Raw genomic sequence first — 15,568 nt, 5'->3', positions numbered from 1 at the left:
AACCCAAGGCGAAACACCCCAAGACACATATTAATAAAATTAACAAAGATCAAACTCAAAGAACAAATATTAAAAGCAGCAAGGGAAAAACAACAAATAACACACAAGGGGATTCCCATAAGGATAACAGCTGATCTTTTTTTTTTTTTTAAACAGCTGATCTTTTAATAGAAACTCTTCAGGCCAGGAGGGAATGGCAAGACATACTTAAAGTGATGAAAGAAAATAACCTACAGCCCAGATTACTGTACCCAGCAAGGATCTCATTCAAATATGAAGGAGAAATCAAAAGCTTTACAGATAAGCAAAAGCTGAGAGAATTCAGCACCACCAAACCAGCTCTCCAACAAATACTAAAGGATATTCTCTAGACAGGAGACACAAAAACGGTGTATAAACTCGAACCCAAAACAATAAAGTAAATGGCAACGGGATCATACTTATCAATAATTACCTTAAACGTAAATGGGTTGAATGCCCCAACCAAAAGACAAAGATTGGCTGAATGGATACAAAAACAAGACTCCTATATATGTTGTCTACAAGAGACCCACGTCAAAACAGGGGACACATACAGACTGAAAGTGAAGGGCTGGAAAAAGATATTCCAGGCAAATAGAGATCAAAAGAAAGCAGGAGTAGCAATACTGATATCAGATAAAATAGACTTTAAAACAAAGGCTGTGAAAAGAGACAAGGACAGTACATAATGATTAAAGGATCAATCCAAGAAGAAGATATAACAATTATAAATATATATGCACCCAACATAGGAGCATGGCAATATGTAAGACAAATGCTAACAAGTACGAAAGGGGAAATTAACAATAACACAATAATAGTGGGAGAATTTAATACCCCACTCACACCTATGGATAGATCAATGAAATAGAAAATTCACAAGGAAACACAAGCTTTAAATGATACAATAGACCAGTTAGACCTAATTGATATCTATAGGACATTTCACCCCAAAACAATGAATTTCACCTTTTTCTCATGCGCACATGGAACCTTCTGCAGGATAGATCACATCCTGGGCCATAAATCTAGCCTTGGTAAATTTTAAAAAAAAATGAAATCATTCCAAGCATCTTTTCTGACCACAATGCAGTAAGATTAGATCTCAATTACAGGAGAAAAACTATTAAAAATTCCAACATATGGAGGCTGAAAAACACGCTGCTGAATAACCAACAAATCACAGAAGAAATCAAAAAAGAAATCAAAATATGCATAGAAACGAATGAAAACGAAAACACAACAACCCGAAACCTGTGGGACACTGTAAAAGCAATGCTAAGGAGAAAGTTCATAGCAATACAGGCATACTTGAAGAAACAAGAAAAAAGTCAAATAAATAACCTAACTCTACACCTAAAGCAACTAGAAAAGGAAGAAATGAAGAACCCCAGGGTTAGTAGAAGGAAAGAAATCTTAAAAATTAGGGCAGAAATAAATGCAAAAGAAACAAAGGAGACCAAAGCAAAAATCAACAAAGCCAAAAGCTGGTTCTTTGAAAGGATAAATAAAATTGACAAACCATTAGCCAGACTCATCAAGAAACAAAGGGAGAAAAATCAAATCAATAAAATTAGAAATGAAAATGGAGAGATCACAACAGACAACACAGAAATACAAAGGATCATAAGAGACTACTATCAGCAATTATATGCTAATATAATGGACAACGTGGCAGAAATGGACAAATTCTTAGAAAAGTACAACTTTCCAAAACTGGACCAGGAAGAAATAGAAAATCTTAACAGACCCATCACAAGCACGGAAATTGAAACTGTAATCAGAAACCTTCCAGCAAATAAAGGCCCAGGTCCAGGCGGCTTCACAGCTGAATTCTACCAAGAATTTAGAGAAAAGCTGACACCTATCCTACTCAAACTCTTCCAGAAAATTGCAGAGGAAAATAAACTTCCAAACTCATTCTATGAGGCCACCATCACCCTAATACCAAAACCTGACAAAGATGCCACAAAAAAAGAAAACTACAGGCCAATATCACTGATGAACATAGATGCAAAAATCCTTAAGAAAATTCTAGCAATCAGAATCCAACAACACATTAAAAAGATCATACACCATGACCAAGTGGGCTTTATCCCAGGGATGCAAGGATTCTTCAATATCTGCAAATCAATGTAATACACCACATTAAAAAATTGAAAAATAAAAGTCATATGATTATCTCAATAGATGCAGAGAAAGCCTTTGATAAAATTCAACATCTGTTTACGATAAAAACTCTCCAGAGAGCAGGAATAGAAGGAACATACCTCAACATAATAAAAGCTATATATGACAAACCCACAGCAAACATTATCCTCAATGGTGAAAAACTGAAAGCATTTCCCCTAAAGTTAGGAACAAGACAAGGGTGCCCACTCTCACCACTACTATTCAACATAGTTTTGGAAGTTTTGGCCACAGCAATCAGAGCAGAAAAAGAAATAAAAGGAATCCAAATTGGAAAAGAAGAAGCAAAACTCTCACTGTATGCAGATGATATGATCCTCTACATAGAAAACCCTAAGGACTCCACCAGAAAATTACTAGAGCTAATCAATGAATATAGTAAAGTTGCAGGATATAAAATCAACACACAGAAATCCCTTGCATTCTTATACACTAATAATGAGAAAATAGAAAGAGAAATTAAGGAAAAAATTCCATTCACCATTGCAATGAAAAGAATAAAATACTTAGGAATATATCCTCCTAAAGAAACTAAAGACCTATATATAGAAAACTATGAAACACTGATGAAAGAAATCGAAGAGGACACTAATAGATGGAGAAATATATGATGTTCCTGGATTGGAAGAATCAATATAGTGAAATGAGTATATTACCCAAAGCAATCTATAAATTCAATGCAACCCCTATCAAGCTACCAACAGTGTTTTTCACAGAACTAGAACAAATAATCTCACAATTTGTATGGAAATACAAAAAACCTCGAATAGCCAAAGCAATCTTGAGAAAGAAGAATGGAACTGGAGGAATCAACCTGCCTGACTTCAGGCTCTACTACAAAGCCACAGTCATCAAGACAGTATGGTACTGGCACAAAGACAGAAATATAGATCAATGGAACAAAATAGAAAGCCCAGAGATAAATCCACGCACATATGGACACCTTATCTTTGACAAAGGAGGCAAGAATATACAATGGATTAAAGACAATCTCTTTAACAAGTGGTGCTAGGAAAACTGGTCAACCACTTGTAAAAGAATGAAACTAGAACACTTTCTAACACCATACACAAAAATAAACTCAAAATGGATTAAAGATCTAAATGTAAGACCAGAAACTATAAAACTCCTAGAGGAGAACATAGGCAAACACTCTCCGACATACATCACAGCAAGATCCTCTATGACCCACCTCCTAGAATATTGGAAATAAAAGCAAAAATAAACAAATGGGATCTAATTAAAATTAAAAGGTTCTGCACAACAAAGGAAACTATAAGCAAGGTGAAAAGACAGCCTTCAGAATGGGATAAAATAATAGCAAATGAACCAACTGACAAACAACTAATCTCAAAAATATAAAAGCAATTCCTGCAGCTCAATTCCAGAAAAATAAACGACCCAATCAAAAAATGGCCCAAGGAATTAAATAGACATTTCTCCAAAGAAGACATACAGATGGCTAACAAACATGAAAAGATGCTCAACATCACTCATTCTCAGAGAAATGCAAATCAAAACCACAATGAGGTACCATTTCACGCCAGTCAGAATGGCTGCGATCCAAAAGTCTACAAGCAATAAATGCTGGAGAGGATGTGGAGAAAAGGGAATCCTCTTACACTGTTGGTGGGGATGCAAACGAGTACATGGAGAACAGTGTGGAGATTCCTTAAAAAACTGGAAATAGACCTGCCATATGACCCAGCAATCCCACCGCTGGGCATACACACCAAGGAAACCAGAAGGGAAAGAGACACGTGTACTCCAATGTTCATTGCAGCACTGTTTATAATAGCCAGAATATGGAAGCAACCTAGATGTCCATCAGCAGATGAATGGATAAGAAAGCAGTGGTACATATACACAATGGAGTATTACTCAGCCATTAAACACAATACATTTGAATCAGTTCTAATGAGGTGGATGAAACTGGAGCCTATTATACAGAGTGAAGTAAGCCAGAAAGAAAAACACCAATACAGTATACTAAAGCATATATATGGAATTTAGAAATATGGTAATGACAACCCTGTATGCGAGACAGCAAAAGAGACACTGATGTATAGAACAGTTTTTTGGAGTCTGTGAGGGGTGGGGGGATGATGTGGGAGAATGGCATTAAAACGTATAATATCATATACGAAGCAAATCGCCAGTCCAGGTTTGATGCAGGATACAGGAAGCTTGGGGCTGGTGCACTGGGATGACCCAGAGGGATGGTATGGGGAGGGAGGTGGGATGGGGGGCTCAGGATGGGGAACACATGTACACCCATGGTGGATGCATGTTGATGTATGGCAAAACCAGTACAATACTGTAAAGTAAAAAAATAAATAAATAAATAAAAATTTTATTAAAACATAAAAAAAAAAGAAAGCAAAAGTGAAAAAAAGTGAAAAGTCAGTTACATCCGACTCTTTGCAACCCCGTGGACTGTATAGAATTCTCTAGGCCAGAATACTGTACTGGGTAGCCTTTCCCTTCTCCAAGGGATCTTCCCAATGCAGGGATGGAACCCAGGTCTCCTGCATTGCAGGTGGATTTTTTAACAACTGAGCTTGAGTGTGTGTGTATATGTGTGTGTGTGTGTGTGTGTGTATACACATTCATATAGAATATATGTATTCATACATGAATACATACGTGTATATATATATACATATATACATATTCATTCATAATCCAAAGTCATACAGGTGTATACTTTTATTTTGGGAGGCTAGGAATATGTGCTACTCGGCTTCCCTTGTGACTCAGCTTATAAAGAATCTACCTGCAATGCAGGAGAACTGGATTCCATCCCTGTGTTGGGAAGATCCCCTGGAGAAGAAAATGGCTACCCACTCCAGTATTCCAGCCTGGAGAATTCCATGGACTGTATGCCCATGGGGTCGCAAAGAGTCGGACACGACTAAGTGACTTTCATTCACTTCACTTCATAAGAATAATTTAGGAACCTGTCATAACTCCAATATCTGGCTTGTTGTTGTTCAGTTAGCCACTTGTGTCTGACTCTTTGCGACCCCATGGATGGCAACACGCCAGGCCTCCCTGTCCCTGTCCCTCACCATCTCCCAAAGTTTGCCCAAGTTCATCTTACACAAACTTTGTTAGCCTTGGTGATATATAAGTGAGTTAGATGCTTGTTCAATTTGTCCATATGTGTAATTCTGACATTGCAGCGTGTGTGAAGATTACTTCATTTCAAGGAACCCATCAATTCTGCTGTAATATTACACAATACAGGTCTAAAATGATAAATAAGATATTGGGATGGATGGTAAGTACGGAATCAGAATATCTAAGGAGGCTAGTATATTAATTGGGTAAAGATGGTGGTATTACAGACTAGAGTGGTTGCAAAAATAGTGGTAAAAATCATCAAATTTTGAATATATTTTTAAGGTAAAGCTACAGAAATTTGCTGTTTAATCAGTTATAAAGTTTGAGGAAAAGTGAAGTCAGATATAAATTCAAATTTTTGTCTAGAAATTCTGGAATACTAGAGTTTCCCTTTATTAAATGGTGATGCATATGAAAGAAGTAAGTAGATAAGGATTTTAAATTTGGATGTATCATGTAAGATTTCTGACAGAACTCTAAGTTGAACAGGTATAATTCTGGATATATATAAGTTTGAGTTCAGAGAAGACCAGGCTGAAATACAAATTCAGGATTCATTAATGTATTTAAAGTCCTGAGATTTTTAAAGGCCTGAGACTGAATAAGACTATATGGAGAATAAATGACAATATAAGCCAAATTATTGATCCCTGGATGAGAACCAGAAAAAAAAATGGAAACGAAAAAAAAAGTGATGTTATGGAAGCCAAATGATACATTTTGTTTCCACAAAAAGTAGGTTATATTCAATAAGGGCATAGGTGTTGTTCATAAATCAAATAAGCTGAAGGTTGAAAACTGACTTCTAAATTTCATAATGTGTTATAGGTAATCGTGAGTTGCTCTGGTGGAGCAGCTGGACCAAAGTCTAACTAGGGTGGTTTTGTGGGAGAAGATAGGGAGTACAGACTCTTCTTTCATGGAGAATAAAGGGAGAAAATATACAGATATTTCAAAGAATTATATACAAAAATGTATAACAGTTGCACAGAGATGCACATACTGCTGCATATTTGATGATGTCTTGGAATAACATTATTAATATAAGAAAATACAAACTAGGAGCAGAAAAACTCATCTTTATTATATTTCAATGATAATTTCCAAAATCTTAAAAAAATTTTGTCTTTCACTTTTATTTAATATTTTAATTTTTACAGTTTTGAAGCTAGTTCATCTTTCAATATTTAATATTATTATGTTATGTACAGATATATGTATATATACACAGATATACACATACAAATATCTGTTTATGTACATAAACAGATATTTTTATACATATCTGTATACATATCTGTAAGTGTATATACATATATGCACACTCATAGAAATATAAAAAACGATAGAATGGGAAAGACTAGAGATATCCTTAAGAAAATTAGAGATATTGAGGGAACATTTCATGCAAAGATGGGCACAAAAAAGGACAGAAATGGTATGGACCTAACAGAAGAAGAAGATATTAAGAAGAGGTGGCAAGAATATACAGAACTATACAAAAAAGATCTTCATGAGCCAGAAAATCATGATGTGATTACTCACCTAGAGCCAGACATCCTGGAGTAAGAAGTCAAGTGAGCCTTCAGAACATTACTTAGAACAAAGATAGTGGAGGTGATGGAATTCCAGTTATTTCAAATCCTAAAAGACCATGCTGTGAAAATACCACCCTCAATATGCCAGCAAATATGGAAAACTCAGCAGTGGCCACAGGTCAGTCTTCATTCCAATCCCAAAGAAAGGAAATGCCAGAGAAGGTTCATGCTTCTCCACAAATGCACTCATCTCACACATTAGCAAAGTAATGCTCAAAATTCTCCAAGCCTGGCTTCAACAGTATGTGAACCGTGAACTTCCAGATGTTCAAGATGGATTTAGAAAAGCCAGAGGAATCAGAGATCAAATTGCCAACATCCATTGGATGATAGAAAAATCAAGAGAGTTCCAGAAAAACATCTACTTCTGCTTTATTGACTACACCAAAGCCTTTGACTGTTGTGGATCACAACAAACTGTAGAAAATTCTCCAAGAGATGGGAATACCAGACCACCTGACCTGCCTCCTGAGAAATCTGTATGGAGGTCAAGAAGCACTACAGCTGGACGTGGAACGACAGACTGATTCCAAATTGGGAAAGGAGTACATCAAGGCTGTATATTGTCACCTGCTTATTTAACATATATGCAGAGCACATTATGTGAAATGCCAGGCTGGATGAAGCACAAGCTTGAATCAATTGCCTGGAGAAATACCAATAACCTCAGCTATGCAGATGACAATGCCCTTAAGGCAGAAATTGAAGAGGAACTAAAGAGCCTCTTGATGGACGTGAAAGAGAAGAGTGACAAAGCTGGCTTAAAATTCAACATTCAAAAAATGATCATGGCATCCAATTCCATCACTTCATGGCAAATAGATGGGGAAACAATGGAATAGTAAGAGACTTTATTTTCTTGCGCTCTAAAATCACTGCAGTTGGTGACTGCAGCCATGAAATTGAAAGACTCTTACTCCTTGGAAGAAAAGCTATAACAAACCTAGACAGCATAGTGAAAAGCAGAGACATTACTTTGCCAACAAAGGTCCATCTATTCAAAGCTATGGTTTTTCTATTAGTGATGTATGGATGTGAGATGTGGACCATAAAGAAAGCTGAGCACCGAATAATTGATACTTTGGAACTGTGGTGTTGGAAAAGACTGGAGAGTCTCTTGGACTGAAGGGGATCCAACCAATCCATCCTAAAGGAAATTAACCCTGAATATTCACTGGAAGGACTGATGCTGAAGCTCCAATAATTTTGGCTACCTGATGCAAAGAACTGACTCATTTGAAAAGACCCTGATGTTGGGAAAGACTGAGGGTGGGAAGAGAAGGGGAGACAGAGGATGATATGGTTGGATGGCATCACCAACTCAATGAACATGAGTTTGAGCAAGCTCTGGTAGTTGGCGATGGACAGGGGATTATGGCGTGCTGCAGTCCATGGGGTCACAAAGAGTCAGACACAAGTGAAGGACTGAACTGACTGACTGACTGAGAGATGTAAATAAATAGTCTTCTTAGGGGACACATGAGAGGGTTGAACTAAATTAGCTCTTAATTTCCAGACTTTCTAAGGGACTACAATTCTTTCTTACAACCTCTTTGGAGATCTACTTCATTCACTGGGAGCAGATATTTGTAGAATTATTGTTTATCTTCATTTGTCACTATGAACTCCTGCTGCTGCTAAGTCACTTCAATCGTGTCTGACTCTGTGCGACTTCATAGACGGAAGCCCACCAGGCTCCCCCATCCCTGGGATTCTCCAGGCAAGAACACTGGAGTGGGTTGCCATTTCCTCTTCCAATGCATGAAAGTGAAAAGTGAAAGTGAAGTTGCTCAGTTGTGTCCGAATCCTAGCAACCCCATGGACTGCAGCCTACCAGGCTCCTCCATCCATGGGATTTTCCAGGCAAGAGTAGTGGAGTGGGGTGCCATTGCCTTCTCCAATGAACTCCTGAAGCTGACCTATTTAAGACCCTTTCCTTTTCATTAAAACAATGTTTAGCACATGAATCAAGTTATATACTCATTAACCAGTTAACGCATTGGTTCTTCTATATCTCAACCTGTTAGGGAATTCTGTTCATTGGCCTATTTTCCCCTTAAATATTGCTGCCTTGTCTCTTTTCATTTTTGCTGATTCATACTATATTCTACAGATCTTCAAACAGCCATATTAGTCTCATAAAAAACAAAGAATCCTAAATCATTGTTTACTTTATTTTTAAATAAGTATGATCACTGGAACTTCAGTTTCATTGAGTATATAGCCAAGGAAGCATGAAAAGCTTAAAATTTTATAGTATGCTTTGGATCACCATCATAATTCTTTCCAAATCAGCATTATCTTAGGCCACTAAAAAGAGAGAGTAGACACAAACATTTGCCAAAATTGCTTTACATTCTCTAGGCAGATGGACTCATAAATGGTTTTGAATTGGCAAAAAATGTTAGGAGCTGATGGTCTATTTTCACACAAGTCAATAAAGCACTTTTTTTGGCCAAGTACTGTTTTAATGCTTAACTTTGTACACTTAGTTCTATCAACAAACTTCTTAAGAATTAAAATGTGAAAACATATTAGATCTCATAGGAGACAGAAATCTAAATGGTATATTGAGACATAATCACTTCTCTCTAGGAGTTTTCACTAAAATGCTAGTGAAAGAAAAATAATAACAAGAAAAATAAACTCTCATGAAATAATAATTATAATACAAGGCAAGTGTCATAAAGGTTATAAATCATATATAGATCACTGATTTTTCTCTTAAAAAGTTAAGAGATAAGCAATTAGAGAAAGCCAAAACTTTAGAAGTTTCACAATATAATAGACATATAGATATATTTATTTTAACATTAGCTCTTGTATTCATGCAAAGATAAGTCTTCCTTTTTGTGCACTTAATATTTCATGTTCAAAATGTCAGACTGTTGGTGGGAAGGTAAATTGGGACATCCATTATAGAGAACAGCATGGAGATTTCATAAAACACAAAATATTGAGACAACATATGATCTAGCAATCTCATTCCTGAGCATACATCTGGAGAAAACCATAATTTGAAAAGATAAATGCACCAAAGTAGTGTCTTGGTACTATTTATAATAACTAAGACATAGAAGTGACCTAAACGTCCATCAACAGAGAAACAGATCTAAAAGATGCAGTACACACACACATGCAAACACACACACATACAGGAATAATACTCGGCCATAAAAAAGAAAGAAATATGCTGTATGACTCAGGGAACTCAAACTGGGGCTCTGTAACAACCTAGAGGGGTAGGATGGGAAGGGAGGTGGGAGGGAGTTTCAAGAGGGAAGGGACATATATATATATACTCATGGCTGATTCATGCTGATATTTGGTAGAAACCAACACAATTCTGTAAAGAAATAATCCTTCAATTAAAAATAAAAGAATGAAGTAAATCCATTCGCAGCAACATGGATGGACCTAGAGGTTACCAAATTAAGTGAGACAAAGACAAAATCCCTATGATATCACTTACAAATGGAATCCTAAAAAATGCTACAAATGGACTTATTTAGAAAACAGAAATACACTCACATATACAGAAAGCAAACTTATGGTTACCAAAGGGGAAAGGTAGGGTGGAGGGATATATTAGGATTTGGGGATTAACATATATGCAGCGCTGTATATAAAATAGATAATCAATAGGCCCTGCTATATAGCACAGGGAACTCTACTCAATATTCTGTAGCAACATATTCAGGAAAGAATTTGAAAAAGAATAGACATATGCATATATATAACTGAAACACTTTGTTGTACACCTGAAACTAACAACATTGTAAATAAACTATATCCCAATATAAAATAAAAATTAAAAAAAGACTAAAATGTCAGCTATTGCTTTCCTTTGATATTTTTATTTAAAAATTAATTTATTAGTTAATTATAGCCATAGTTAATTTTTTTCAGTCTTCATATTTATATATTTTGATTGTGTGCGTGTCTGACTCCTTGCAACCTCATGAACTGTAGCCTTCCAGGCTCCTCTGTCCATGTAATTTTCCAGGCAAGAATACCAGAGTGGGTTGCAATTTCCTTCTCCGGACGATCTTTCTGACCTGGGGATCAACTAAGCAAATATATCTTTAAAAATATTGACTATATTAAAAAATATATTATTTAACTCATATTTATTTTGTGCAACCTCTAATCACAGAATTATTGTCACTTGTTTTTACTGCAAAGCCTTGTGGCTCAGCTGGTAAAGAATCCACCTACAGTGTGGGAGATCTGGGTTTGATCCCTAAGTTGGCAAGATCCCCTGGAGAAGGGAAAGGCTAACCACTCCAGTGTTCTGGCCTGGAGAGTTCTGTGGGCTGTACAGTTCATGGAGTCACAAAGAGTTGGGCATGACCGAGCAACTTTCACTTCCACTGCAATATTCTGAGTGGAGATTCATTACAATTTCAAAGTCTATAAAATCCAAAATATAGGTTTTGAGACTAGTCCTAGAAAGAAAAAATGTCCTTTTAAAGTCACTTTGCTAACTCACTGACCTATCTCTGGATTCTTTCCAGTAATAGATAATTAACAACATTATATAAATACTGTATCTGTTTAAACTTTCATTTAAAATCAAGAGCAATAATATGCTTTTCCTTGAGCCTGAGGTATAGGAAAAATCAGCATTATAGAAATTACCTACTGCCTTTCACGTAGTATATGTAAAAATCTTGAAAAAGTTGATACAGAATTTTATAATAATTCAACTTCACATTCTATCATTATAATGGATTGTTAATAGCTTGATTTTTTTTTAATTTACATAAAATGGAACCATGACATTTTCTAAATAGATTATTTTCTATGCTTTAGAACCATTACATTTCAAAAATACTTTTGAGAAGCCAGATGTTTTTCACTGATATTAAAAAAAAAACTAAACATACAGACTTTTTAATATATTTAGTTCTGGTGTCTAAAAGACAGGGTCTCATAGAAAAATAATCTTTCTACTTAAAAAAAGTTACTAATGAACATTTTGTTTTCCTAGAAACTTTTCCAACCTGTCACCTATGGAGCTGCAGCATGTACATCCAGAGGAGAAGTAACATCAGGGTCTGGTGAGGCGGCCTCTTCAGTGCTTTCTTGAATTTCCCCCCTTTTAGCAGTGTTGAAAATAGGTCTGGAAAAGCACAGGAAAGCTATATCAAATTTTCCTTAGGAGGTTTGTTCCATACTGCTTTAGCAACTTTGCCTAGTGAAAGTGTTCTATGGTATGACATTACATATTCATTTTCACTAATGAGTCTTCCTATGTAAAATTAACAATATCCTCAGATAAAAATAATTATATTGCAGTAACTAAAATCAAGTATATTTGAAAATATAAAACTATTTCTAAGGAAAGCTGAAATATTTAGAAATAAATCTTTTATACAAAATGAAATATGATGCTTCAAGACAATCTAACTTTGATATAATATCTTTATAAGCTGTATTTCAAAGATATTTAAATATTGTATGCTCTTACAGAGTCTTCAGCTCAGTTCAGTCACGCAGTTGTTTCCGACTCTTTGTGAGCCCATGGACTGCACCACGCCAGGCCTTCCTGTCCATCACCAACTCCAGGAATCTATCCAAACTCATGTCCATTGAGTCGGTGATGCCATCCAACCATCTCATCCTCTGTCATCCCATTCTCCTCCTGCCTTCAATCTTTCCCAACATCAGGGACTTTTCAAATGAGTCAACTCTCTGCATCAGGTGGCCAAAATATTGGAGTTTCAGCTTCAACATCAGTCCTTCCAATGAAAACCCAGGACTGATTTCCTTTAGGATGGACTGGTTGGATCTCCTTGCAGTCCAAGGGACTCTCAAGAGTCTTCCCCAACACCACAGTTTAAAAGCATCACTTCCCCAATGCTCAGCTTTCTTTATAGTCCAACTCTCACATCCATACATGACGACTGGAAAAACCATAGCCTTGACTAGATGGATCTTTGTTGACAAATTAATGTCTACTTTGTAATATGCTGGCTAGGATGGTCATAAGGAGTAAGCATCTTTTACTTCCAAGGAGTAAGCATCTTTTAATTTCATGGCTGCAATCACCATCTGCAGTGATATTGGCGCCCCCAAAAATAAAGTCAGCCACTGTTTCCACTGTTTCCCCATCTATTTGCCATGAAGTGATGGGACCGGATGCCATGATCTCTTTTTAGTTCTTCTTCACTTTTTGCCATAAGGGTGTTGTTATCTGCATAGCTGAGGTTATTGATATTTCTCCCGGCAATCTTGATTCCAGCTTGTGCTTCATCCAGACCAGTGTTTTTCATGATGTACTCTGCATATAAGTTAAATAAGCAGGGTGACAATATACAGCCTTGACATACTCCTTTTTCTATTTGGAACCAGTCTGTTGTTCCATGTCCAGTTCTAACTATTGCAGCCTGATTTTCATACAGGTTTCTCAAGAAACAGGTCAGGTGGTCTGGTTTTCCCATCTCTTTCAGAATTTTCCACAGTTTATTGTGATCCACACAGTCAAAGGCTTTGGCATAGTCAATAAAGCAGAAATAGATGTGTTCAGAATGCTCTTGCTTTTTCGATGATTCAGCAAATTTTGGCAATTTGATCTCTGGTTCCTCTGCCTTTTCTAAAACCAGCTTGAACATCATCAGGAAGTTCACAGTTCACATATTGCTAAAGCCTGGCTTGGAGAAATTTAAGCATTCCTTTACTAGCATGTGGGATGAGTGCAATTGTGCGGTAGTTTGAGCATTCTTTGACATTGCCTTTCTTTGGGATTGGAATGAAAACTGACCTTTTCCAGTCCTGTGGCCACTGCTGAGTTTTCCAAATTTGCTGTCATATTGAGTGCAGCGCTTTCACAGCATCATATTTCAGGATTTGAAATAGCTCAACTGGAATTCCATCACCTCCACTAGCTTTGTTCGTAGTGATGCTTCCTAAGGCCCACTTGACTTCACATTCCAGGATGTCTGGCTCTAGGTGAGTGATCACACCATCGTGATTATCTTGGTCGTGAAGATCTTTTTTGTATAGTTCCTCTGTGTATTCTTGCCACCTCTTAAACTTTTCTGCTTCTGTTAGGTCCATACCATTTTTGTCCTTTATTGAGCCCATTTTTTTATGAAATGTTCCCCTGGTATCTCAAATTTTCTTGAAGAGATCTCTAGTCTTTCCTATTCTATTGTTTTCCTCTATTTCTTTGATTTGATTGCTGAGGAAGGCTTTATTATTTCTCCTTGCTATTCTTTGGAACTCTGCATTCAAATGGGTAGATGTCTCCTTTTCTCCTTTGTTTTTCACTTCTCGTCTTTTCACACCTATTTGTAAGCCCTCCTCAAACACCTATTTTGCTTATACAGTCTAGGAAATATTAAATGATCTTTTAATAAGGATAAGTTACTTCCATGTGTAATACATGGATTGTGTGTGTGTTAGTTGCTCAGTCATGTCCAACTCTTTGTGACCCCATGGATTTTAGCCCTTCCAGGTTGTTTTGTTCATAGGATTTTCCAGGCAAGACTGCTGGAGTGGGTTGCATTTTTTTCTCCATATACATGGTTTAGTTTTACAAACATATGTTATATATAAAATATTTAGTTATGTGTTCGCCAAAATGATAATATCACTGACTATATTAACTTGAATTAAAAAAATAAGAATGTATGATGGCAGGAATCCATCACCCTTACTTTGTTCAAATGATCAGTGTAATTAATTAAAACATAAAAAGTATTTTTTATTTGATTTTTCCCCAATATTGACTATCTGACATGTAGTAAAACTACTGATGATTTAGTTATAGCTATTTTCTAAAATCTGTTAACAATGTTAACATGAGTTTTGCCTTCAGGTTTAGTGAAAATGAATATAGTAAAACTACGTAAAAGGAGAGGGGTTGCTAAATCAGTATCCATTAATCTAAATGCTCTTATAGTTTTAGTGCCTCTTTTAGACTTGTATAAGGCTTGGGTAGACATTAGAGAATCAATATTATTTAAATTCCAGTATAATAACTAAAAGTGATAAACTGTAAATGGTTTCATCATTCTTCACAGTGATAGCATATTAAAAACAAATAATTAAGAAGACTCATATTGCTAGCAGAAAAAAAATAATATTTAAGGTATTATATTTGATGGACTTTTTTTTCTAACTCATGTTTTAATATTTAGGATTGACAATCAATTAGAAAAAGACATTTGAACCATGTGATTCTGTTAATGTACCTTAATACTTATTTCAGTCACATTTGCCACCCTAATTGCCTCTTCTTAAATGAATAACTTTAAACATCACTAATATTTGAAAATATTGTAAAGTAATATAAATATTAGTTATAAATTAATTTTCATAAAAAATTCTATACCCTATTCTCATATGCCATGACATAGTTAGACTACCATTATAGTTACTCAATATGTAGCTCACTTAACAAACCACGAAATCACTAGAAATATCTATCTGCTTGATATATTTTTTATTTTGATTATTTTAGAAATCTGTATTTGGTTATCTCAAAGCAACAGTTAGAAATTAATAAGGTATGCTGAAAAAAATATTTTTAAAAATCCAATGATCACTTTTGAAAATGAGAATTTACAACTAAGAAAACCCAGATGTTTTAATATAATTCCTTTAATAATAATGGTGGAATAAGA

The 15,568-nt window shown here is 35.7% G+C and overlaps 1 protein-coding gene across 15 annotated transcripts in view; it reads right to left on the bottom strand.

Annotated features, from left to right (window-relative positions):
• Nucleotides 1-15,568, bottom strand: part of EPHA6 (EPH receptor A6) — a 1,033,311-nt gene that overhangs the window by 865,727 nt on the left and 152,016 nt on the right. For 2 of the 15 annotated variants that reach the window (XM_059887705.1, XM_059887691.1), the window contains one exon: nt 11,942-12,060. The exons of 12 other annotated variants lie outside the window; for them this stretch is intronic. The gene's annotated coding sequence lies outside the window, so the exon portion shown is untranslated. The remainder of the gene's footprint in view (nt 1-11,941; nt 12,061-15,568) is intronic. One more of the 15 variants, XM_059887699.1, reaches the window with a different exon arrangement.

Source organism: Bos taurus, chromosome 1 (assembly GCF_002263795.3).
Source record: "Bos taurus isolate L1 Dominette 01449 registration number 42190680 breed Hereford chromosome 1, ARS-UCD2.0, whole genome shotgun sequence".
NCBI lineage: Eukaryota > Metazoa > Chordata > Mammalia > Artiodactyla > Bovidae > Bos > Bos taurus.
The sequence above is the reverse complement of the archived record's forward strand: the minus strand, read 5'-3'. Positions and strand labels throughout refer to the sequence as shown.